This window comes from Mchenga conophoros, linkage group LG10, assembly GCF_057382185.1.
Source record: "Mchenga conophoros isolate Kocher_MC1m ecotype Shallow Benthic linkage group LG10, M_conophoros_male_GT1.1, whole genome shotgun sequence".
NCBI lineage: Eukaryota > Metazoa > Chordata > Actinopteri > Cichliformes > Cichlidae > Mchenga > Mchenga conophoros.
In genome coordinates this window covers 21117548-21145475 of record NC_140535.1, presented here as the reverse complement: position 1 = coordinate 21145475, position 27928 = coordinate 21117548, and the positions used below count along the sequence as shown (strand labels likewise).

General features: G+C 40.5%; 1 protein-coding gene across 1 annotated transcript in view; it reads left to right on the top strand.

The window, feature by feature from the left end:
* Nucleotides 1-27928, top strand: part of rtn4rl1a (reticulon 4 receptor-like 1a) — a 122697-nt gene that overhangs the window by 67718 nt on the left and 27051 nt on the right. The gene's annotated exons all lie outside the window — the stretch shown is intronic.

Below are 27928 nucleotides of genomic sequence, written 5' to 3'. Positions count from 1 at the left end.
TATTGATGACATTTCGAACTGTCAAATTTGGATTCATCACTCCATAACAAGTGTTGTCACTGACTTTCAGTCCGGTTCTTCTGTAATTTGGCATACCTCAACCTCTCTCTGTTTCCCTTCCTTAACAATGGCTTCTTGATAGCCACCCTTCCACTGAAACCTTTTCTGTTGAGGTTTCAGTGAAGAGTAGATCAATGGAAGGGTCAGCTGCATCTCTTAGGTCTTTGCTTTGGTCTATTCTATTTGTAAAATGCTATTTATTTTATGCCTGTCAAACTGTGGTGACTTTGGCATTTTCACACATTCAGCTAAAGACATGGAAACATATTGGCTGCTAATAACAAAGTGCTTAAGATACAGTTTAAAAGTGCAAAATTGATTCTTTGCTAAGTCATCTGTTATGTGAAGACACAGCATTGATTTATACCTTGAGTTATGTTCCTTTAGATGTTTGAATGATTCATAGGTCAGTGTTAAGTGGCTTAAGAAGCAAAAGATCATTCCTCATAAAAGTAGGAGGACTGGACTGAACATCAGTGTAAAAGCAGCCAATGTCCAAAGGAAAACTTTGACAGACCTTCAGAAGCCCAGAGAAGAGAATAGAAAGTTACAAGAAAGTCTGGCTCAAAAGCAAATCCCAAAGAAATTAGATCTGGCTCCAGACTTTTTCACAGTACTATAAATGTATCATGCTTGCACTCAGTCACATTGCAGTGTGGGGAAACTGAAAGCTAGGCTACCTTTGGCTCTTTGTTGCAACCCTCAAATAGTTCCTGAGATGTTATGTGGAGTTGTTGCAGTTTTTTTGGTGTACCATTGTCTGTACGGGTCCTTGGCTACCAGGCTCCAATGTTTCCCAGCAGAATATCACACCGTAATGAGGAGGGAATGTTATTTGCTATGCTGGTTTCAGTTATGTGGCTGAGGGGTCTATCTCACATGAACAGATATGCATCACCTCAGCTTCCACTGTCAGAAAAACACGTGACATTACAAAATCCTCGTCCATCATCCACCACAACCTCATTCCTACTCTTGTTGCTCCTTCATTTATTCAGTATTATGCTGGTAAAATCAAATTCTCTCACCTCTCAGTCACATGTTGAAACTGTCCTGTATGGCAGACTGTGGCAGAGGTGTCAGCTGGATGTCGACACGTTTTTAAATGAACTTCATATCAGTTTTCAGAGCCGACAGCCTTGATTCTGAACTGATTATTAGGACGCATCTTTAATCAATCGAATATGTATTTCAAATAATCACAAATCCTCAAATTTACTCCTTGATTAACTGTGAACCGTGCAGCACCAGGGTGGAAATCAGCATAACATCACAGACTAAAGTCTTGATTTTCTGGTTTCCAGCTGTGGGAGAAAGATACAAATAACAACTCATGCTAATGTCCTACTTAAGAAACATAAAAAAATAAAAAAAAATAAAAATTCCACCCTGACTGAATGAGTATTGGTAGCTTTGAAATGACATTTGTTTGATCATTATAGTTATTTTGTAGATTTAGATTTGTTGCAGAGCCTTTTTTGATGTTGTTGTTCTCACATCCACACTGAGGATGGCTTTGATCATTACCCTGTTATTGAAATGCCTTGATATTTGCCCTGAGTAGCCAGCAACATGAACGATGCAGTATTAATAATCAATGCTGGGCAAGAACTGTGTCTGTGAGTCCTTTATGAAGGTAACAACATTTGCTGGAAGTTGATGAAAAAAATGCCTAAGAGTCAAATCTTTGCTTCTGCTTTAAAATTTCACCAGGCGCCTTTTTATTAAGCATCATCAGTGACTGAGGAATTCACAGAGGGACCAAAGGTTACACAGAGGTGCACTCTTACACGCCAAGGGCCGTCATGTTTGACACCAAAGCCTGAGTCTAGTCACTCTAAGAAGACTCACAGAATGGATAATTAACCAGAATTTATTTTGATAATTGATTTGTGTTTTGGGACTGTTAGTCTGACACGAATTCCAAATTAAAAGACAAATAACAGCAACCAAACAAACTGCTTAGTGTTTGAAATGTTTGTAATTGATCCGTTTGATGAGTTACCATGTGGCAATGCGAAATTACTTCGGTGCCGCCTTGTGCAATTACGAGGCTCCTCGTGTGGTACCAATTCAAAATAATACATATAAAAATGACAGATCTGCAATTTCCTTCTTTCACTGCTCGTCACGCTTCACAATCCTTTTAAACACCACCTTGGTTTTATAACTGTCGAGGAAGGTACAAATCTAGTTTCAATAAAGGTAAACTCATCTTCAAAATCATCATTACAAAAACGAAGGAAATTACAGTAATCTGTCAAGTGCTTTCATTTTTCATATCTGATTTTCTTAAACACAATCACTGTTAGTGCATACCTGATTTATCGGCCTGACCCCCTCCCTCCTGGCTTCAGCAGCATGTCAAATACATAATCAATAGCCTCTCGTGGGTTTGTTCCCCTGCACGCTAGATAATGGTTAGAGATGCCAGTGTGCTGAACACACCTCATTAACCACTGGTTGCAGCAGTTTGGCTTTTTCCAGTGCAGCCGGAGCCCCTAGTCAACAGCAAGACTAATGCACCTGACAGTTACGGCAATGACACACATATTTCAGCCCTGCTGCCAATGCAAGGGTGAAGTTATTCTGCTCCATGAGTCCTGCGTGGATTCATGAAAAACAGATGACCTTTGCTAATTTTGTACTGTGCGTGTATGTTGGTCTTTTATGCTTATCGCTCATAATGTACCCTTGTGCACGCATTACATGTACAAAAAAGAGGCTGAATGGGGGGAAAAAAAGGAGGGAGACAAGAAAGCACCAGGAATGGACAGAGAGAGGAGTGATGGTTGTGTGAATAGTAAAGAAGGATGGAGAAGCTCAGAGATAATCCAGAGACTGTTGTCAGCAGTTCTGCCTCAATGTGTGTGTGTCTGAGAGAGAGAGAGTGGGAGGGACAGAGAGAGAAAGATGCACATGTTTAATTTAAAGAAATACATGTAAGTTATTTCTATTAGGGAGACGCACATCACATCACGTGGGACACCGGGAGATTGTGAGCTCTGCCGAGGGGCTGGAAAACTGACATCCTGTTAAAAAAAAAAGAAGTCAATACATTTATTCATCAGGAAAAAAAGTGGACTATCTGATGTTCTCCACTTTGAAAGTGAATCGGAAAAGTTTCAGTTCACGGTGGTGCTAATGGTTTATTTACACATCATATTGCACACTCGCGTATCTGAAACTTCTGCAGCATGAGCAGGCAGCAAAATAAGTCAGACAGTAGAGTACAAACAATGCAATCAGCAAGAAAACAGCCAATTACAATACAGAGTTAGTGGCTGGGAACAACTAATAAACAACTGGAGATTATAATTATTATCCGCAGTTATTAGGGTTGAAATATGGGTACATTTCTTTTGGTTTTTCAAATGTCTCGGTGCTTTAATGAGAAGAGATTATTTTAACAGAAAATATGTAAGCATTTAGCCTCCTTTCCTTTGCCTCCTCTCATTGCATCTCAACTTGCTTTTCTCTCTACCTTCTACCCTCGTTGGACCACCTCCCTTACTGGAGATTTTGATTGGCTGAGACGCTCAGAGTGCATCGTTATGCAGTTTCTGTGTCATACGGAGACAAAAGCTGTGGAGTCTGTTTCATGCAGTTGATGAGATGAACAATGGTGGACACACTTAAGTACATTCAGGAGTACAATGCATGCATGCAGGCTCATTTTCCTACTCATTCTGCCCACGCACTCCACTGTTATGATATCGAATCTAAATAACTGAAATGGAGTCACTCCGTTCCCCAAACTAATTATGTGAAGCAGAGATGTGCATCAGGTCCATCATGTCATCATGGCAGTCATCTTGTTCATCTCATTTGATTTCCTGCAAGCAATAAAATGGTACATGTGATGCAATCCCTCAGCAAGGCAAATATCCAAGTGAAGACACTATTTAGTCTCTTGGATCATTTCGCAATAATGTTGGGATACTTTTGGAATTCATTTACTAGGGAAAAAAAATACACGGGGAGGCATGAAATGTCTTTGTGGAAGAATTATTTGATTTTTTTGGGCTGCAAAAAAAAAAAAAAAAAAAAAAAACCCAGTTGGAATACAGTCAATCTGTGCTCCTCTTCCATTGTTATTGTTCATAATTTAACAGTGTCTGTAGCTGTGTTGAGTGCAGAATGGAGGGTTTGTATGGCCACACTCTGGTTATGATTTTCTCCTCTGAAAGAGCAGATTTATTATTGCTTAGAGTTGAGAGTGGTATCAAGATTCTCATTTAATTTATAAAAATAGACACCTCGCTAGCTTCTCCCCAGTGTACCAAAGTGAAGCCAAAATATCTTGGAAATGAACATTGTCATCTTGAGCTGGTGATGTCATTTGAAACCAGAGTCTGTTCAGTAGTGACTGAAGGATCGAAACATTGCATTAATGTTTCACTCCTGATCACCACAGTGCAACCTCAGCCTCTTTTCATTCTTCGGGTGTCCAATACTGCTGTTCTGTCAAGGCAGCTGGAGTCTCAGCAATATGGTGCTGTGCAAAAGTCTTGAGTCACCCATCATTTCTATACATTTTGCTTGGAAAATGGGAAACATGCACAAAGATACATGGATATAATATCATCCAGCATATAAGCGACAGGGAGAGTTTGTAGAATTCGAATGAGCTTGAAAGTCAACACTTGGCATGTTCACCTTAATCTTAAACACAGTCTGGACTCACTTAGGCAACCTTCTTGTAATTTTTTTAAGTAGTCTTCAGGAATAATTCTCTAGGCTCCTTGTAGGAGATTCAGACCTCTTCTTTGGATTTTTACTACCTTTTGTTCTGTTCTCTGTCAAGATGATCCCACACTGCTTCAGTAATTGGCCAATCCATGATTGATTGTGTCCCATTATATGCTTGTTTTTTTTACATAAGCTGTGTGTTTGTGTTTATTGTAATGCTGTAAAATGAAGCCATTGTCAACCAGAGGCTTTCCAAATGGTATTGCATGGTGATCACAATCTGTCTGTGTCATGTATTGGCTGTGTGGCAGGAAGGATGTGGACCAAATTCCAAAAGTCAAAATGCAGCTGTAAAAGAACAAACCAATAACTGGGTGGGAAGGAGCAAAGGAATCCAAAAACTAGACATTTTCAGGGAAGCATTAAACAGGGGGACACACAACCACGAGGGACGACATCACAAAGGACAAGGCGAGACTCAGACAATATATACTCACAGAAGGGTAACTGGAGAAGTGGAGACAGCAGAAATTCAAAAACAGTGGGTCAAATGAGTCGAGACTATTACAGGCCATTTTTTCCTGTGTTTAGGTAGATTAATAAACTGAAGGTCTGCTTTTTTTGTTTTCCGTTTGTCCATTTTCTTCAATTTTTTAATGACACATTGCTCAGCATGTTGAGATATACCAAGTTTTCAACATGGTGCAAAAATACTGTTTAATTTATGTTTGTCAAAATGACTGAAAATGAAACCAATGTGCTTTTAAAATAACTTTTACATGAAAGTCTGGCTCCTTGGAAGCAAAATGTAAAGATAAAATGAGTGGTGGCTCAAGACCTTTGCACAGTAGCATACACTCAAGGTGTTCTTTGGCATAAGTGCTGTGACACACTGCTGGCTTTCACTGCCAGCTCATCACATCGATGAAGACCCATGACATTTCACTACACTGTGTAAGCATCATTTTTCACTATGGAGGGTTAATATTCTGGAGAGGAACTTAAACTACAATCATTTCCTAAACCAAACCACAAGTGAAAATAAACATATAAATTGAGTGAAAACTAAACAAAACTTAAATAAAAACACAATGTTTCCAAACAGCGCATCCATAACTGTCTCCTAGATAAGAATTTTGTGATTTCTGCCACCACTATACTTCCTACGTTCTTCTCTGGACTTGCCCTTTAAAAGTGTAACTATTAGCTCTCTATGTTCAGCATTGCTGTAGATGATGTCGAGGCACAAACTCAAAAGGACACCTTGTAATTATCTCTGTAACACCTGCAGCTTCTGACAGAATGGTAACATTTGACAAGCTGGGATAAGAAGCTGTTTGCAGACTCCGGCTGCAGTGACATTACCTGCACAAGATGGCGGTGGCCATTTCCAAGACATGTTTGTATGCAGTCTGGAACTCAGCAAGAAATCCAATCAAATTATTTAAGAAACTATTAACTCTTCTTTACCGGGTGATTAGATTTTTAATTAGCTCATAAACTCCTTCTCTTTCCTTGTTATATGTGTCTTAATGTTATTTTTTATTATTGTTTTTTTTTTTTTACATTTGCTGCTTTTTAAACACCCTCAGGTGATTGTATGGCGCTGGCAGGGAAATGCAGTGCCTGGTTTAGCACCATTTAGCAAAGGTTACAGATGCAGCATGCTGGAAAATGAGCAGGAGCCTAGGCAAACAGAATTCAGTTGTATAAGATCAGGAGCACACATCCCAAAACATAATACAATGTGACCTTGATATGTCAAATGAAATGATGAGATGCATGTGCCTCATTTCAGCTGACTCTTGGCTTACACATGTTAAGCGCAAAGAGTGTGTACGGTGGGTCAGCAGCTTGGAAACAGAATATATGAAGTGTGAAATGATAAATTATTTCTAACCCCTGATAAGTTGCTGTATTGAATTTTTCTCCTTATCTATCAACAGAGTGCCGCGAGGCTTAGCAGAGCATGTTTCACTCCACTGTATATCAGATATCACTAACAAAGCTCCACTAACAAGAGCTGTTCTGTTACTGTACGTCACATTAACTCTTTACATTAAACACTTCCAGTACAGCCACCCCACAGAGAAAATCCACACATTATGTTAGCATCGCTAAATAAAAAAGGGGAAGATTTTAGTTGTACATCAGCGAGAGGCAGGAACGGATGGAAAGAGGGGGCACAGATGGGTTCGGGAGGAGGAAAGCAAAAAAACAATTTGGATTTTCATGACAGATGAAGCAGTGGCAAAGAGGTGGAGGGAAGGGAGGGGAAGAGAGCAGGGCTACGTAAGGAAAACGTGAATATTTAATGAAACTTGTGAAATCCTGGAACAGCGAGACAGAGAGCGAGAGAGGTAAGGTGAAGAGAGTGTGGAGAAAAAGAAAGTCAGCTGTTTATGGGTTCTCACTTAAACTTATGTATAGCGTGATTTATAGCCTCGACTTCTAGATTATACATTAAGTGGGGACTTTTGCAACAATTAAGTGAAACAAAAAAGCTGATGCACAAACCAGTTTTATCCAAACATAACCTGAAACAAACAAACAGCAGCAACGGTCAGAGTTTGGTTTCTCAAGGTAAACGATGCTAAGGCTGAGGAAAGATTCTGGAGAGGGTTACATGAGTTCAGAAAAGGGCAATTTCTCCTCACTATAACATTTCATCCAGGGGATCTGTGTGGTGGACTTTCCTGCTTTTATAAATAGACTAAGAGAGTGACCTCCCACACTATGCTGTAAAAGCGAGGGAGAAAGCAGAGCTCCTTAAAGGGTTTCATAAAAATGTTTTTTATTTGTGTTATTTGCCTAATTAAGGTCCACCTGTTTCATTTACGCTTAGCGTGTGTCTGTCTTTTTTGCAGCTCTCCTCCACTAGTTTCCCTGAAATGTGTTTGCATGCATGTGTGTGTGCACTTGTTTAAACATCTTTGGTGCATCACTGTACTTTTGGGGACAAAATGCTAGTCCTCACAAATTTGATGGTTAGAGTAAGGGGCTAGGAAAAGCATTGTGTCAATTCGATATCCTCACTAAGACATGTAAACAAGTGTGTGTGTGTGTGTGTGTGTGTGTGTGTGTGTGTGTGTGTGTGTGTGTGTGTGTGTCCATCTCCTGCTCAGCTGCGTGCCTGTGTCATTGTGACACATGCACTCCAGAGCAGAGAAGCAGCTTGAAGATGTGTTCTTAAAATTGAGGACAACTTGTCCCATTGATGAAAGGCCAATAAATGTTGTTGAGCAACTGTTGACCTAAGATGTCAGCAACCAAAATCTATAGGCCAGACCAAAATATAGAAAATCCCTGTTACTGGCAAGAAGCCCTTCTGTGGCATCATATGCTCATTCACTGTGTTTTCTTTTGCTGTGGGAATATAATTGTTCCTCTTTTTTATATATATATAAATATTCTCTCCGAGTGAAAATGATCTGAAAAGTGGAGGTGTTGCTTTGTACTAGTTTGAGCCCTAGTCAGACATATAGTGGTTCTGAATGTCATATATGACACTATTAGCTAGATTTATTATGATCCTACGAAAATGTTAAAATATGAAGAAAAACCCTTAAACCTCTGATATTATTAGGAACCAGTAACGACTGCGTCTGACATTTTTCTATCCACATTTTGGTTTTCAAATTATTGTTTAGTGGCTAAAACCTCCACCTCCCTGAATACGGATAGAATAACAGAAGATAGAGGGTAGAATAAAGATTGTTTATCAGAGCTGTTTCACTGAAAAAAGCCTGAAGCTGCATGATTTTAGAAATAGCTGGTACAACCCAAATCGGCACACTCCCCGTGTCTTTCCCTCCCTCTCTCTCAGTATATCTTCTTCTTCTTGTTTTTCCACCACACAAACTTTCACAGTCACTCTATTCTAACAAGTTTTTCCTTCCCCCCAGTCGTTCTCTCTCTTCACCTCCTTTCCCATCTTCCCATCCCCGTTCTCTGTTAAAAATGGTTGCATCTTCTCACCTCTGCTCAGTCATACAGGTTTATTTTAGTCCTTTGCCTGTTAGCACAGCAGCATAAGATGGTTGTCACTGCTTTGCAGACAGCCCCTCACTATTTCCCTCCCTTCTCTTTGTACTCGCTCACATCATTTCTCCATTTTGATCACTTTTTCACCCCCTCCTGGTTGGCCAGTGCTGGTGTGTTTCCTTTGTTTATTTTCCTTCTCCGCCTGGTTCTCCTTCCTCAGCTACTTAGCAGGTATGTTTTCAGCTGAGGAAGCATACGTTGTGGCATTAGCCTCTGTGCCGGGGTTCATCAGTGCTTGAGTGCAAGGACTCAGCCTGAGAGGTTGCACGGGGGTTACTGCCACTGTGGAACTATAATTACCTCAGCTGTCAGTCAAACAGGAGTGTGTCCACACATCCACACATGCACACACTCTTGTGAACTCACTGCTTCTTCGGATCGTCTGCATTACATAAAAAATTACTTCTGTTGCTACTTTTGCCCGAAACACCCCCATGTGTGATTTTACGCGCCAAGAAAAGCTGCAAATCTGTAAATGAATGTTAATATTTGCATTCTTGTTTGTCTGTGTGCATTTGTCTGCACAGTATCTCTGTGGGGCAGTTTTGTCTGAGCTGACTTGTACAAGGGAATCTTTTTGCATTCACGTCCTGCACGTGACGATGTCGCTTGATGAAAAACGGCCAGACATCAAAAAAATGCTGCACTAATTAAGGCTTTGGATGACATTTTTGAAGAAATTCTTCTACGAGGTTGTACAGGCACAGCAGTGGGCGTACTACGGCATAAAGCAAATATATCTGTAGGCCAAAGATTTGGTATTAACTTAATGGAGTACATGATTTTACACAGACAGACATCTTTGGGGTATGGCAGTAGTAAATGGGAAAATATGCATTGAAGTAAAAACCCGACAGTCCCGTTTATAAACAGATTGTGAAAATATCCCATCAGTCATCAGAAACATCCATCACACTAAGTGCTGAGTTGTTAAAATGTCATTTCCGTGTTGTTTGCCATATAAATAAAAACACGCAATTTCCATTGTCACTGCACACGAGTGCAAAGCAAAACAATAAGCAATTATTTTTCTCATCCAACAACACTCTCCAGCTGTGACAAGTGCCTCAATTTTTTTGTTTTTTACTACCCCCCCAAAAAAACAACCCCCAAAACAAAACAAAACAAAACAAAAAAGAATGCATTGAATGTATTAAGCCTGAATGTGCCTCATGTGTCAAATGGGTATTATACTTGCGGGTCTCAGCTTATCCATTCACGGTGCAATAATTATAAATAAATAATAATAAAAACAAAGTCAGATTGCTTTTTAAAATCAGGTTTTGGCCTTGTAAACCTGGACGGATGCCAATTAGTGCTGAGCACTGAGCTCGGTACAGTGGAGACAACAACAAATTTGTTTGGAGCGGGGTTAATGTTGCTCGCATACAGCCGCTCGTATGCTGACTGTGGAGTCAGGGAGAGCCGTGTTAAATATTTCAGCTCGTGTCCTCGCAGGCGTTTGTCTTACTGAGAAAGCGAGAGACTACTGATGTGGTTAACGGCTAAAAGATGGATGAGGATAGATCAAACTAAACCAAAATAGCAATAAAAATGAGGCAACAACCGTTTCTAATCTCTGTTTTTCACAGTGTTGTGTGAAATGGAAAGGCTCAACTGTTTTGGACTCAAAACAGAGGGCATGGAAAAAATGAGCAGGTCCCAGGGAGCTGAGTGCTGTGGGTCCCAGCTGACTACTGCACAAGAGTCAATGCAGGAATCACCTCGGCAGTTGTTTGTTTTCAACTCTCCTTTTTTCTGTGTTTTCTTCTTATCGTTGCTGTTATCTAATCCTTTTGTCGCTTAATGCTGCTTGCTCTCCCTTTCACCTGCAACAAACATGCTTATTCAATTCTAGGATTTAAATCCAATAACAAGCACAAATCTGATCTACGAAGAAAGAGGCTTTTCCACCTCTGCCTTCCTCTTTCCTGTCTCTGTTTCAACAACAAAGTGGATTCAGCCTGAAATACCATCACATAAAGCAGAGAGAGGCTATAGATGCCCGGGCTATTATTTCCACCTCACTCCATGTCGTAATACGCTCAGTGCTCTCTTTTGATATGTATAATAAACTTACCAGAGGAAAACCACGGGAGGTCTTAGCAACACAGGGAGTGGCGCAGTAGGGAAGCTTATGGACAAGCAACACAGCTGCTGTAGACAAAACATCACGGAGCGACTCTGCTACCTGCATGCTGCCAAGGATAGAAAACCATGCCGCGCCGCTTTCTCATAACAGGTGCAAATATGTATTAGTGACAGTGTGACTGAAGGAAGAAATAAAGAAACTGAAGATGAACATTGCTGCCACACTTGACTCTTTCTCTCTTATTGTGCCTCATTCACTGATGAATGTCAAGAAACTGTCCCACCTGGGGCAAAACACATGCAATATTGCTAAAAGTATTCTCATATGAACTTGAGTGCCATTCCATTCTTCATGCCGGGTTTAAAATGATGTCAGCCCACTCCATTGCAGCTATACCGGCTTTAACTCTTCTGGAAAGACTTTTCGCAAGGGTTAGAAATGTGTCTATGGGAATTTTTGACCATTCTTCCAGTAGCACATTTGTGAAGTCAAACGCTGATGCTGGACAAGAAGGCCTGGCTCACAGTGTCCACTCTAATTCATCCCAAAGATGTTCTATGGGGTTAAGGTCAGGACTCTGTGCAGGCCAGTCAAGTTCTTCCACACCAAACACGCACATCCATGTCTTTATGTACCTTGCTTTGTGCACTGGTGTGCAGTAATCTTATGCTGGTATGCTAAAGTATTAAGAGTTCCTTTCACTAAAGCTATAGGGGGCCAAGCCCAACTCCTCAAACGCAACCTCAGACTATAATTCCCCCTACAACAAACTTTACACTTAGCAAACCCAGACGTCTCCACTGCTCTAGAGTCCAGTGGTGTACTGTACAGCCAAGGCGTTTCATTGTGTTGGGTGATGTAAGGCCTGGGTGCAGCTTTTCAGCTATGGAAACACATTCTGTGAAGCTCTATAAACACTGCTCGTGAGCTAATCTGAAGGCCACATGAAGTTTCAAAGTCTGTAGCGACTGGGTCTGCAGAAAGTCGCTGACCTCTGCTCACTATTTGCCTCAGCATCGACTGACTGAATCCACTCTATGATTTTACACAGCGTGGCCAAGTTGCTGTTCCTAGTCACTTGCACTTTGTTATTATACCACTAACAGTTGACTGTGGAATATTTAGTAGTGAGGAAATTTCATGACTGCAGAAGTGTCATCCTACCAAGGTACCACGCTAGAGTTCACTGAGCTCCTGAGAGCGACCCATTCTTTGACAAATCTTTGTAGACGCAGTCTGCATGCATAGGGGCTTGAATTTGTACACCTGTGACCACGGAAGAGACTAGAGCAGCTGAATTCACCGATTTTAAACGGCTGAGTGAATTCTCTTGGCAATACGGTATAAGTGCACATGCAAAATTGCCATTGGGAGTCACGGAATGGGGGCACTGGCCAAATTTCTTTTTAATGACATGCATATAGGGTCAGAATTATACCTTGATAGGTGGATTCTTGCTATCTGCAATCTCCAAATAGAATTCTGTCCTTTTTCTCTACATTAAGGAAACACATTAACCTGAGGCAGATTGTGAAGAAAGCTGTGAAGTTGTTGCAAAAAGAAAGACTCTGAAGCAAAAACAGGAAGCAGTATGAACAAATTCAAACAAATCCAAGATTTTTGTGTGCAACGTTTATGAGCACACAGATTTATGTGTACACACTGTTTGTCTATGAGAGTCACGTCTGTTCCTGCGGTAATATTAAACATACCAAGAGTGGAGGCAAATACAATAATATGATTTTGATGTGCAAATTACATAGCAGAAAGAGCAAAAGATCAAGAAACTGGTGGCAAATGTTTGAATTATGAGTGTCTGTCCCTATTTACACAGTTCCCCATTTTATATCCTTGTTAAAAGAGTATACAGTTTTTTTTATACCAGTGATTTTTCCTCCTTTCTCACCCCGCCCTTCCTTTCCTCTCTCCCTGTTTTACATTGCCTGTCCTCTAATCGGACTTTTCTGAGAAGCAGAGAGAAGAGAGAACGTCTCCAGGAGATTTGAGAAGCCCATAAAGTAAAGCGGCTCTCTTCCAAAGGCAGCTAAGAGGCTCAAGGGAGGATGGCAGCCACCGTCTTCTTCCAGAACATGTGCCTCAAAGCAGTGACATGGTGTCACAGTGAGAGAAGAGCACAGAGAAAGAGGAGAAAAGTTTAAAAAAAAAAAGCAAAGGGAGGGAGAATACAGTAAGAAAGTGAATATAAGAAATATAAGAGAAAGACAGAGAGAGAGAGGCAGAGAGGGGGAACTTGGTCAACTTGTCATCCATTATAGATTGCCTATTATTCATTCAGGCCCATCCCGCCTTGTGCTGTTCTTCCTCTTTCATCTTTAGTCAGTTACTCAATCTTTCTGTGTGACTGTATCTGTCTCTAGGCAGAAAACTCACTGTGCAGTATTTTGGGAGCTCCATAAGGGCAGCTCCACCATGTAGAGTTTAAGTTTAGTGTGTTTCCTACAATACTCACATTGACAGTGCATTAGACAACAAAACACAAGAGCAGAAGAAACAACATAACAACTGGGCATGGAAAAAAGCTCCCATTATAAATTTAGCTAAACATGTCTTCTCATTATTTGTAATTTAAGTGTACATGTTGGATGAGGAGGAACACGGAGGTGGTACACAAAAGCAAAAAATAATTTAAAAAATTTGATTTTGGGAGCAGTAGAGTTATGTCATGGTCATATCATCTGCACACTAGAACAACTTAAATGTAATATTTTTAGAGCAGACCCTTAGCGTGACATGGAATTTTTGGGGAATCTTCATATCTTGGCTTGACTTAACGTAGCTAACATAAATGAAATAATAAGTGGGTTCTGATGACTGACTACACTTGGCTCAGCTTAAGGGGCTCCAAGCACACAGTATGCGCGCCGCATCAGTACAGACACAAACAAACAATTAAAAAATGAGGATCTTCAGTTTAGAAATAGACTTTGTGTTTTAAGTGTAATCTTTACTCTATACAGGAAATATACATTAGGGATCTTATTATTCATTTTATTGTACTTGGAAGATGCTCATTACACCATCTGCTGCTGTGTAGAAGCCAGAGAAACGGCTGCAGGAGGTCAGAACATAGAGCTGGTAATAATGTTAAAAACTTAAACAACTGCTGAGAGAAAGAAAGCGCAACAGATGTATTCTCTTTCTTCTCGTTTGTGTGCTCAAAGTGTAAATGTCACATTTACTCACATCTGGGTTTCTGGTGTGAAAATCACTGAGTGTTGTCTTCCTGTTCATTTTCACATATGCGCTCATGCACCCTACATTTGCATTGCTATTCATATATAAACCAACACTGATATGTTTTTTATTCCTCCAAAACATATTTCCAAATCTTTTAGAAGTATTGTTAAGATTTGTTAGGTTTTTATAAATGGATTAAAAGAAAAATCACAGTTTGAAGTTTGAAGATGCACCATTTACAGGAGGATTTCTCCTATTGTCCTAAAGGCAATAAATGTACAATCCCACATACTGTAATGACACAGATCTATAAAGTTATTTAAAAGATTGAAGAGAGGCTTATTATGAGCCTGTTTATATACAAATACACAGTAAAAGTTAAAGCAGCATTTATTGTCAGCTCATGTTGCAACAATTAACAGCACATGACAACCCTAAAGTGCAGATATAGACAGTTGTATTCACAATAGTAGAAACAAACTTGCCAGTATTAGTACCAGTAGCTTTTAGACAGTAGATATGAAGTTTCTGTATATAGTATAGGATAGCTAGTGGAATATAACATACATCATTATGAGATGAGAGTGTAAAAATCTACGGTTACCAGTGTGTCCAAATGTTAACATACTGCAGTAAGTTAGTCTGTACAGTGCAGACATACCATGCTGTCTCTTGATCCGGGGGAAGAGGCCTGAAGGTGCGGCAAAGCCTTTTTGCCTGGGGAAAGGAGCTATTGCAGTTTTTGGCAGTGGTGGTTTGGATGCTCTGAAAGCATATCTACCCTTTAGCAAAGAGTGATACTCACGAATGTGGTGATAAAGATCTGAAAAAGAAAAGAAAACAAACAAACAAAAAACACGCACACAATTTTGGATTTCTTCATTTCCATAGGAAATAATGCAGGGGTGTTGGGTCAGGGAAAAATAGCAACAACAAAAGAAAAATTTGTTGATTTGAGATCAGAAGGCGTTGGCTGAACTATTTACTCAAAGCTGACCCTGAAATTTCACAACTGGTTAATTCCCCGACTGAGTATTTAACCTTATGAGAAACATTACCATCTTATATACAAGAACACATGGTCTCACGTATAAAGACATATGCAGCGTGGGTTTAATGGAGTACATAGTACTTAGGTGTAAAATAACACTACATTGGCCAAAAATGTAAATGAAGTCTGCACCTCACCTACCTACATTGCACTACATTTGTTTTCTAAACCTTTTATGTTAATGCAGTCAAAGCGGTGCTAGATTAAAAGCTTCTTTTCCAATATACAAAAAGTAAACACGGGTATGTCCAGGAATGAGCTTCAAAGACGCCAACTGTTAGCATGACTGTTTGAGACAGATATTTAACATTTAGCCGCTGTACCTTGAAATGAGAAGAGAAATTCCAATACAACCTGAGCAAAGCTTAAATACATTGATGATTACTGGCTTTTGCTACCTTTTATATCTGTAATTGAAATGATCGGTCTTACTATAATTATTATTGGGACCCTGAGTTGGATAAGCAGAAGAAATGGATGGATAATTATAATTATAATTATAAACAGATTAGTATAACAACAAAACAGACCAAGTGCAAAAACTAGACACAGACACAAATAGATCCTGACATAAATATAATTTGAACCAGTCTGAAAAAGATTAATTAAGTGTCAATTTAACAGTTTGCATAAGGAGAACCAGAGCACAGTATAATCTTAGAGGAAAAATCTCTACTATTGTTACAGTTTTTGCAGTATTTACACCAATTAAGCACTTGTAAACCACTACTTGATAAAACTGGCATCTAACAGCTATCCAGTTCCTTATGTACATGTATGTGTTGTCACTGAGGAGAAGCCAATCTTGTCAGCTAACTGTGCATGACTCATTGCTCTGTTGTGTCAGTTTGAATATATGCACCACAATTCCCCCAAATCCTCTCATTCAGGATTCCTATTCTGTCAGGTCGCCTTCGTAGTAGCAGTCTCATTACGGTCAGATTTACACCTGAGCCGAAAGGTGGACAGAAAAATGGTAAATGGCCTGTATTTATATAGCGCTTTACTAGTCCCTAAGGACCCCAAAGCGCTTTACATATCCAGTCATCCACCCATTCACGCACACATTCACACACTGGTGATGGCAAGCTACATTGTAGCCACAGCCACCCTGGGGCGCACTGACAGAGGCGAGGCTGCCGGACACTGGCGCCACCGGGCCCTCTGACCACCACCAGTAGGCAACGGGTGAAGTGTCTTGCCCAAGGACACAACGACCGAGACTGTCCAAGCCGGGGCTCGAACCGGCAACCTTCCGAAAACACAACTGGATTTGAGGCCTGCTGACACGTGTAGCCCACGCAGACACAAGCCTGCATATACTAAGTCGCAACACACACATGCATAAAGACACACCTTGGCCATACATGCTCAAAGCATTTCCCACCGCCCTCTTCTCACCTCTTTGTCACTCTTGCAGTCATTATGCCGTGACCGAGATGCGACTGAAGGCCAACAAATTGTTTAACCCCAGGAGGCTGAGGAAGAAACAAGAGAAAACACTCTCTCTGTCCTAAACGTGCTGTCACGCTTTATCGCAGGGGAAGAGTTGTTTTTAAATTCAGAAATGTCATCCAGGTTGCTTTTTACTGGTGTAAAAGGTTTGGTTGTGGCACTTTAGACTAACAGTTTCAGATTTGTTCAAAGTCATAGAGCAGCAGGTCTGGTTCATTAACATAATTTCTGTAATTCTGTACTGCTGGCCATAATTTTACTGATTAAATGTAATAGGTCAAAGAAACAAAGAATACCAAGAATGTATGTGTCATGATCCTGGGTCCTTTTGACCCAGCGTTTTGTGTTTTCTCTTCGCGATTTTGGTTCTGTTCTTCCTCTGGTTAGTGTTTACTCTGTTCTGCCCGTGTGTTCCTGTATCTAGTCCGCGTTTCTTAGTTTGTGTCCTTTCATGTGTAAGTTCCTGTTTTATTGTGAAGGTCTGTGTCTTATGTGAGTGTTTTCAGTTTGCCTCCCTAGTCTCGTCATGTTAATTACTCCCAGCTGTGTTCCCACCTGTATGTAATCCCCCTGTGTTCTCTGAGTGTATTTAAGTTGTGTCTTCTGTCATAGTAGTTGCTGGTTCGTCTGTGTTGTTTCCCCTCGGTCTCACTGTATGTATTTCCCCGGACCTCCCTGCACCGTCATTCCTGGTTTGTGTTGTTAGTTTACCCAGTTTAGGTTTCGGTTTCATGTTCACACCCCGTTGCTGTTTGTACCCACTGCTGTAAATAAACACTCACCTGCACCAGAGCTGCCGCCTTTTGGGTCCTTACTACAAATCCACACGGCTTGCCCCGCAAACCGTGACAGTATGATTTCCAGAAGAATGTGCATGCTATTAGCTATTTGCCGTATTTATATTGTGAAGGTATAGCTTCTGTAGTATTATACCTCACTGGAACGAGTTAAACATATTATTTACAGCAATCCTTTGTCTAACACGACATTTATTTGGGAACCTTCATATCTTGGATTGACTTTATACTTAACACTTCGCTCAGCTTAAGATACAGTATGTGTGCTACGTCAGCTCAGACACAAACAATTTTTACTGATTGTAATAGATCATAGAAACAAAGAAAGAAAGGTAGAATAATACACATCGGTTATTTGCGTCACTTCCCATCAAATTCTTTCTTGGGCTCAAGTAAAGCATGGAGTTTGAAAGTATAAATATTCAACGTCAACCTACCCGCCGCAGCGGCCCTTCAGAATACTCAAGGGTTATTTTTATGTAGTGCATTACTGTAGAATTATGGTGCTAATTGGCTCCAACCTACAATACAAGAACAATGCATGTCTTTTGTGTGGATGATTATCTTGTCATCTATAGTGCCATCTAAAGTCTGCCATACACGAATCACAAGCTGGCTGACTTTTTGCCTTTATGGAAAAGTATTTTTAACTATGAAGATGTTACTTCCCTGCTAGGAAGTGCCTTTGCAAGATTATGTTTTTGAAACTACTCTTTATCAGAAAGTGTGCATTACTATAATATTAAACAGGCGTTTCTCTGTATCTACCTGTCTATACATACCTCAGGGTTATCAAGAATTGGTCAGTATTCCTTTTTTTTCCTTTTCAAGTGGTAGTTCAGTAATTACAACTAATAATACCCAAACTTTAAACTGAACCTGAACCATATGATTAACTTAACCCAGTAAAATTACATGTTTTACTTGTTTTTTGATTGTACGTGATGCATAAAACATGCCTGTTTATCCTTATCAGGGTCGGGGGGCAGGGTCCACACTGGATAGGTCTATGGCAGCTCTATCGCAGAGACAGACAACAATTCATATTCATTTGGGCAGAATAATAATAATAATAATCTATAACCTAACCTAACAGCCCCACAGGGAGAGCATGCAAACTCCACATTTGCTGCTCAGTTTTAACCATAATGATCACATTTTTTATAGTGTAGTAAGTAAAAGACAAATTATGGTATTTTGATTAGTTTAGCTTGTGACAGCTGTCATTTCAGACAATATGCTTGTGTTTATTTGTGGATTGTGTTGCAGTCCCTACTGAGAATGACTTGTTAATTGCTGTTGAGCTTCGTGAGAACAATCCTAAGGCCATATGGGATGAAATGTAAATACCGGCTGAACACAGCAGGAAGTGTATGTGCACGTGTGAGTCGTATGTGTGTGTGCACACTCAAGTGTGTTCATATGCAAAGGCAGAGAGTAATCGCTGTATATGTTTTGTAAAAAGGAACAGATAATATGCTACACTACAGGTGACAAATCCCTGTGCAGAGAATGCACTGACCAGAGTTTAAACATGAGAACAAAATGGCTTCAAAATCCAATTTTCCAAACCTGCTTTACATTCAGGAGAGAATAATTTCAATCCAACATAACTTGGATGCAGGCTTCCCTTTTCTCTCTTTCCACCCATCTCTCAGCACATGCCTCATATCGTACATTTATGAAACAGGCAGAGGTCACATGGAATATTGAAAATACGGTGACTCTGCATGTGCGTATTTATGCAGATTTATTCCGGTCTCATCTGAGATCTGGATGTTTCTGCACATGTGTGTGATACTGTAAGTCTATGCATGCTAATAAATGCATTCTGGGAATTTGTGTGTGTGCTCCCCCCATTCACAGCTCTGCAAGTGCTCATTTAGGGTTTTTCGAAACGTTTGTTTTTTAAATCTACTTCACTTCAAAGGGGCACATGGAGAGCTGGGGGCCTTCTAGCATATGGACTCTAATTGAAGGAAAGACAGAAAGAGAGATAAAGAGAGAGAGAAATTCAGGAGTGCGTGAGTTTGGGTGTGTGGGGGTTGAGGGTGTGCTGGTATATAGTTTTCCTCAGTGTGAGACATTTTACCACCAGAACTCTGTAGCTGAGAACGATTGTTGTGTGTTTGTCTTCAGGGCTGCCATAAGCTGGCAGTACAAAGTGGCATTTATAAAAACGCACATGCACACAAAGACACACGCACACACATATATTACTGGCATTGCCCAACTTCCCTAAGCTGGAGTAAAAACAAGGGAAAAGCCAGGACCAGCTCTCTCTAGGATCAAAAGAATTCAGAGTCAAACTGCGTGGGTCAACTCTAATTCAGACACAGGGAGGAGGAAGAGAAGGAATAGAGGAGTAGAAACTGAGCGAAGTGACGGGGTCATGGGAAGGTGGTACAAAGCCGGTGAGAAATTGAGGATTATGTAGCCAAGGTGAAGGATTGGATTGAGCGAACGGTGAGTAAGTTGGGAAGGAGGACTGAGCTGGAGACATGCATTCATAATTCATCTCCAGCTGGCGTGTGCATTTGTGTTTGTGTGTGAGTTTCTGGCACAGTATGTACAATATGTGTGTGAGTGGGATGGAACTTGCATAGTGCTTAAGACTATGCAAGTAGTGCGTGTTTGCTTTTTTAGCTTGTACGTATGCGTGCACGTGCCGCAGCAATTGCACTCATTCATCTCAACCATAATCTGGGTGTGTTGACACACACCCTTGACTGCATGTTTTTGTGTTTCTGCATTTAAAAAATTTTTTGTTTAGTGTGTGCTCACATGTGTGTGCATTTGGAGGTGTTTGTGTACAATGACTGTGGCCTTCAGGAAGAAAAATCAGAACATTTATGAAGTCGTGATGAGTGGTTTGGCCCTCATGCTGAAAAAGATCAGGGACACACTGCACTGTGCTTCTCTTTCCCTCGCCTCAGGTGAAGTAGAGTGGAGTTGCACGGCGTGAAATAATATGTTTCAGTTTAATTCACAGTCCTGAATTGCAAAGGTGTGTTTTGTTGAAGAACCCTTGTCTTTGTGTGTGTGTATGTGTGTGCGTGTCTGTGAGAGTGGGAAAGTATGTAAAAAGATATTCAATTGAAATTTCTGCCCTGAGTTCAGCGTCTCAGACAGCACATGCTTTCAGTATGTTAAATAAATTAAATGTGGAGCATAGTCAAACACTGCAGAGAGTACAATTAACAGTAATAGTATTGTAGAAATTCATTTCACCGAAACAATAACGTGGCGCACAGTGTGACGTCAAAAAAGGCGCACACCTTTGACGCTGCGTTTTCTGCGTTTTCCTCGTCCACACATAAATGCAAAAACTGAGTTTTCAAAAATATCCACCCTGGCCGGAGTTTTTAAAAATCTGTTTTCAGTGACCAAAAACGCCGTTTACGTGTGGACGAAAGGTGCAAACGCATAGAAAAATCTGCGTTTTCAAAAATACCCGGGTACGTGTGGACGTAGACTAAGACAACATATTTTCTCCTATCAGCCACAATATTGGTGGTGTATATCCCACCATCGTAGCTCTGACCTGTGAAGGTATGGACACAATTCGTCTGAGCGTGTCCTGTGTTGCCACCACGACTTTGGGAGCAGATCCTCTGATGCCTTGTTTTGGTATATGTGGAATTGGAGACTGGAGGTCTGGGTCTGTGCAGTTTCTGGAGTGTGGCGGATCAAGTTATTGTACTAGAGACCATACTATTGCCATAAGGAGGGGTGTGATTGTTCTACAACAACATATAGGTAGGTAATATGCATCAACGTAGGAAATCGTAGGTCTGAAGGTTTCCCATTAGAAGACTGTATTGCAATATGATTCTTATTCACATCACCTGTCAGTGGCACTCCATCAGGACAAGCAAGGCAGGCAGTGCTTACTTTGACAATTCCAAAACAGAAATAATTTAAAATATACCAAAACAAAGCCACCTCTCTGCTTTTATCTCAGAAAGCTCTTTGCCTGTCAATTAATATGTGTATCCACCCTTTACATAAGCCAGCTTATGTTTGCTGAAAGCTTTTTTCAATCTCATAGCAAGGGCGCTTCTGCCTCCTGTTAACAATGGTTGGTGCCGGGCAAGCTGAGAGGTTTGCACCTCCACATTGTGGATAAACCGCTGCTCAGTGAATGTAAAGTGAAGGGAGGTCACAATGAGAGGCAAGGTGCTGCTGGTCAGCTTTTACTATTCTGAGATCGGTTACATTCAGCTAGCATTGTAGCAACATAGCAGATGAGTTTCCTCTTGATAACCAACTTGGCCAGCATGTGTGATGTAGAGAAGATGGAGCATGAAAAAGGTGTTAATAATTACTTTAGTACATTAACAAGATGTAGGTCTGTGTTTCTGTGCTAATGATCGCGTGATTATATATAGAATATCATGCTGAGCATTGAACAGAAATACAGTGTCTAAAATGAGCTTAGTCTTAAAGACATGCAGTACTAATAATATTTCTATTTAACACTGGTAGAGGACGTTTTTCTGAAAACTAATAATTTTTACTCTTTATACTTTATGCACAGTTTTCCAGTAATAGTTTTATGTGTTCTAGTGTGTTTTCATGGTGCTGTATTGCTTCTTTTTCTAAAGGAATGGTTTGAGAAAATTCCTCCACACCTTGTCATTTTCAGCTAATTATAAATCATTTTGGTGATAATATGTGTTTAAAGTAGAAGCAATGTTTGTATAATTCTACAGCCAGAATTGTAGTACAGAAAGGTGCTGCAGACAGACAGACAGCACAAATGGTATGTCTTACTCTCATCCAAATTATCCTGTTAAATTGGTAAATTGTAGAGCGAGATGGTTTTTTTTGTGTGTATATTGCATTCCTCTCTGCTTGCCTTTGTCTAAAAGTCACCACACGCCACTGGTTTTAATGTTGTGGCTGATCCATCTCTAAATCCTCTGCTGCCACCCCAATACAGTGGAGGTGAATCAAATTTAGTTTTGTGATGTTCAGAGAGCTTAAAATTACATCTGAAAAAACAGTCACATGCTTTTTTTTTTTTTTTCCAGAAACAGTGTCCCGGTTATCCTGGATAATCCGTACACCTCTCTGTGAACCCTTTTCAAAAGTTTTTACCAAAATAAACAGTGGCAATAAACTAAGAGTCACTGCAATCAATGAAAGGGGAATAAAAATGGTAGAGTAACAGTAAACAAAAACAAAACGAAGTCAGAAAAAGTGCAAAGAGTGAAAAGAAAACTGAAGGTAAATGAAAAGAATTATATCGAGCACTGACATTTAAATGTGAAAAATGGAAAAACCCAGTGATTATATACCGTATGGACAAGATTATTAGGCCATACCGCTTAATCTGAGAATTCATATTTTCAGTCTCGCTGCTGCAGGGTTTAAAAAATGAAAGAAAGAACAGGTCATTCGAAAGAGCACAGGCAATTCAGTTCAATTTTATTTATCACCAAATCACAATAACAGTTGCCATGAAACTTTCTTTCTTCCCTCCTTTATACTCCACGATCAGCTCTAAATGGTACTATTATAAACCTGAAGTGTTTAGAAACCTCAGCAACCGCATAAACTTACAGAGTGATTCACCAGGAGTTTCACGGCATAGGTTTCCATGGTTAAGCATCATCTATAGGTGTGATATGTAGGAGTATTTTTTTCCATAGTGTATGTGAGATGACTGTGAGAATATTTAGTCTTAAAATTCTCAAGCATAATAATAATGGATTGCATTTATATAGCATTTATATAGCACCTAAAGCGCTTTACAATTCAACTATTCATTCACTCTCACATTCACACACTGGTGGAGGCGAGCTACAGTTGTAGCCACAGCTGCCCTGGGACAGACTGACAGAAGTGAGGCTGCCATATCGCGTCATCGGCCCCTCTGGCCAACACCAGTAGGGTAAAGGACACAATGACCAGGGCAGAGAGCCCGGGGATCGAACCGGCAACTTTACGGTTACAGATTCCCAACCTCCTGAGCCACGGTTGCCCCTGCGTAACCTGAATTATGCAAACCGAAGCCCCAACATACTGTTTCTGGTGTGAACTTTATTTAGCCAGAGCTTTCTGCTGCACTTTCGTCCAATTAAGACAAGGAGAATAAAGCAAACAAAATAAAAACAAATAAAAGTAATTTAATTCATTTATTGGAGGAACAGGTTTTTATTTTTTTAGTCATACAATAACAATCCAAGGAAAAGTTTAAACCTACTCATCCTGCTAATCACAGCTTGGAATGTCAGATTGTACAATGCACAAAAACCCCCAAATTTGGAGATTTACTGGAAAGAATATGTGGAGAATATAAGTTCCACACAGTGTTTGTGTCTACAATCTTAACAAGGTCAAACAGACAAACAAAGATTTTTTTAAAAAAAATCTGTATATACAAGAAGTATGAAAAACTGATTATAAGTTATTGTGATTTTTTTAGCATGTTCTTTCTTTCAGTATATGAATAACCTGAAAAGTCAAACAAAAGTCATGTTTAACCACATCAGAAATGATATTTTCCCCTGTCTGTCATCAAAACCACCTGCACAGTGCTGTGTCTGTACACACTGAGCTGTAATAAGACCTCAGAGCATAGACACAGAACCAGGTCTCGGCATTTTCAGTGCACTGAATCTGAGTTCCTGTGTTTTTTATAATACTGTAGGTTTGAATCCTTCATTACAATGCCACTGAAGAGGAACGCTCATAGTTTTCACAACATTGCTAATAGTCATACTCCTTCTCATACTTACCACATGGTGAAGTGGTATATTGACACTGATGCACAGCCAGCATAAAGCTAAGCAACAAAGAAAAACTGTTGCATTGCAGGAATTTCAAAGGTTTCTGTTAATACTTGGTATGTTTAGAGACATTTTTGATGTTGTGACTGAGTCATCACTGGAATACAGCTCCTCTGAATCCTGCATACTTACCCTCACCCTGAATGAATGAGTTTCAGGCTTTTTAAAGCCATCTTTACAGATGGTGAGTATTTTATACTCTTGGTAGATTTCCAGTGCATCACATTTTTCTTTATTTTAAAAAAGCCCCTAAAATAAGAAACACGATCAGGATCACCAGATAGCTGTTATAGACAGAGCACAGCCCTTATACTAATAACAGAAGCGATCATTATAAGAAAGCGCAGAAGACGAGCATGATGAGACATTTCTAGATTATTCTAACCTTCACAGCAGCCAAACTCTGTGACTAATGGCAGAGTTTAACCGGCAACCTTCAGATTAGCTACATCCAATGACTGATTAGGGAAGTTTAACTGACATCCTCTTCTCGTTTCATCCATCTCCCTTTAGCTGATGGAGAAAATCTGTGACACCTCTCCCTGTTTCCCCCTCATACATCCTTCCTCTCCCTTCCACTTCCCGTCTCATATTTCCTGACTGATGTCTCCTCTATGCCATTTCTCTGTCATTCCACCTGAATGCATTTTTCCACAAGCACCATGGTGTGAAAAATGTCAACATGAAAAGCAGGCCGAAGGGAAAATGTAGCACTTTGCAACTCTAATATCATGCTAATAGTGTTTTGAGAGCAGTTATATTGTGATCAGTTGAAAACTATTAGAAACAGTGTGACATTCTGGGTTTACATTGAGATGGTTGATCCATCAGTTTCAGTCCAGCGCAGTAATACAGTATATGTAGCTGTGGTTTCAAGTCATTAATCATTTTGTTGCTCTGGGTCTCACTTGTCAGCTCCTGCATAAGCCATTTGGAACAAAACTGTTTACATCAATGCGACTTAAAGTCGTGCTCCACGGGGAGCTTATTTGATGAGAGGCTTGATGCCGATTTCCCCCTCTTGTTTCATCCAATCAGGCTGAAAAATGGTCAGTGCCTGCCTGTGATTGGCTCTGTCAACAGCAAATGTGCAATAGCAGCGTGCTAGCGCATAAAACAGCCCGTCGACAGATGATCCCTCAGACATGTCACTGCACTAAAATCGCACACTTCACTTGTCATTCTGGATATTTGGATTTGTAACCCTTCATCTCGCTCGCCTTCTGTCGCCTTCCTCTTTTTCTTCTGTCTTTTCTTGAGTCTGCACGTGGCTGATTTACAAGTGTAATCCCAGAGCTCGACAGAAATTTCTCTCCGGGAGCCTCAAAAACAAATACTTTGGAAATAAGGTGCAAGAGCGCAGACACTCATTGCTAGAAAGATGTATGCAATAATAACTCCTGATGTACTTTTAACAGTCTTTGTAATAGAGACAGATGGGAAACTAAAGGAACAAGAGGGAGGAAAGCGGAGGAGGGTGACAAAGGGTGATTCATCCTGGCAGTGTAGAGAGGGGAGCAGGGAATGATTTAGTCACAAGAGGAAGAGAGATTTTCCTTGTGCTGGGAGAATTGGACAAACAGCTATTAAGAGAAGAACCACCTCGCCCCCATGCTGCACTTTCTCATCCTCTTCTCTTTGGGCTGTTGGACAAGCTCATTTCTTGCCACTTTCCACTGAGGATATCTGCCAAAGAGACGTCCGGATCCAGCAATGGGGCGACACGGGGCAGGGGGGCACCAGCACCTTAACACACAATTCATGTGAAGTGTGCATCAATGGGCACACACACAGACACACAAAGATGTTAAAACTGTTCATGCACACCATCTCAGTAGACACAGATGCCTGCTGCCAGATCAGGGTCAGTCAGCTGTGAAATTCCTGTGATTGGTGTGTATTTGCTTCACTGTGGGTATACATCGCTGTTTGTATGTGTCACTTTGCATCTGCATTTATGCCTGTAAGCCTGTGTGTTATCATTTGAAAGAGCGAAGTGTGTCAAATTGAAATTAAAACAGAACAATTTGCAAATTATTAAGACTTGAAATTGAATTGAAATAACAGGCAGCATGTTAAAGGTTGATAATTTTGTTTTTTAAATAATTTTGAGTAGTAAGATGAGCTTTAGTGTGTTATGTCTGTGAAGGTTCTCAGTTATCCAGGTCATCGTAGTCTAAGAAGCTTGGAAAGAAAAGCATCTGGACTTCTTTAAGTTGCTTGAAGACGTTTCACCTCTCATCCGAGAATCTTCTTCAGTTCTAAGGGTCAAATGGTGGAGAGTCCCAGATTTAAACCCAGTGGGAGTATCCCCTCTACCTAATCACATGAGCCAAGGTGTGAAGACAGGTGTGGGTCCCACTCAGTCAGGGTTTCGGGTGAGCTCATTGTGAATTTTCACATGTCATTTTCACAGTGAGCTCACCCGAAACCCTGGCTGATTGGGACCCACACCTGTCTTCACACCTTGGCTCATGTGATTAGGTAGATTTCCAAGCTTCTTAGACTTTAATGTGTTATGATGGCACAAAGCATTCACAAGGTACTGGTGTCTAAACACAGATAGAAAAATCAGATCCAGCTAGATTTCACCATGTGCACTTCACTGTAACTACCGTAACTCTCAACCACTTTGGGGTAGAAAGAAAATTAAAATGGTTTCTGAAAAATTATTATTTTCTAATTTTACAGCCAAAATTACAAGATAAATCCAGGCGGGCTGATACTTGGGTGATATTACATTCAGTACTTTAAGATGGCCTCGTTGTTCCATTTTTTATCTATTTGTTGAGAAGCATTCATTGTGCTAACAAGTGCATGGCCTTCCTGTGTCCTTAATGAATTTGTTTTGGGTGCCTGAGGAGCAAGGGCCACACCTCCTCTTTGAAATCTGAACATACCCCCTGTTTCCCATTGACACACGTCACCCTGTCGCTCTGTGTTATCGTCGCAGTTTTGAGTGAGACAGGACAAGATGAAGAGCAGCAGCAGAAGCAGCGCCGTGAGCTCGCTCACATCTTACCACTAATAGGCATGATTTAAATAGGGAAAGCTGTGACCTGCATCATCTGATTATGCATCTGAAGACTGTGGGTGTGTGCATATATGGGAGGGAGGGAGGGGTGAGCAAAGTTTTTCGGAGTATAATTAGAGTCTGATTAGTGTTGAGATAAGCTTAGCCTTTCAAATGACCCAATTACTGCATGCAAAGAGGGGTAGACGTTATATATGCATTTGGTCTCTCTATCTCTGCCGTTGTCCATGCACACACCCTCACCGATCGGAGAAGAGCGCGTGTATTTTTAATGGGCCAGTATGTTGTGTGCTGAACAGATGTCACAACACCAGGCCAGTGGCCATGGGGGCCACAGCAGAGAATCAGACTGCCGAGACTGTCAGGCAGTGGAAAATAGACCTCATAGGACCAGCACTAATTATAAGATACCTAGATACCTTGAAAATAGCTTTCAAGCAGGCCTTCGTGAATTTGTTATACAAGCAAGGAGCCAGTGAACTTCTTTCATGCTAATGAACATCGATTTTTTTTATTTCAGCTTTAAACATTTTGCTTTCCTGCTGGACAAAGGCGCACAGCATTGCTGTTCTGATTAAAGAGTCTAGTTTTTAGTCTAATGTGATTACAAAATGGATATGCATGTTTTGGTGCATTAACAGTAGCTACACGTCATACAACACAATTCTGTAATCTTTCCCTTCCAGGCAGTTTTGATGTGGAAAATTC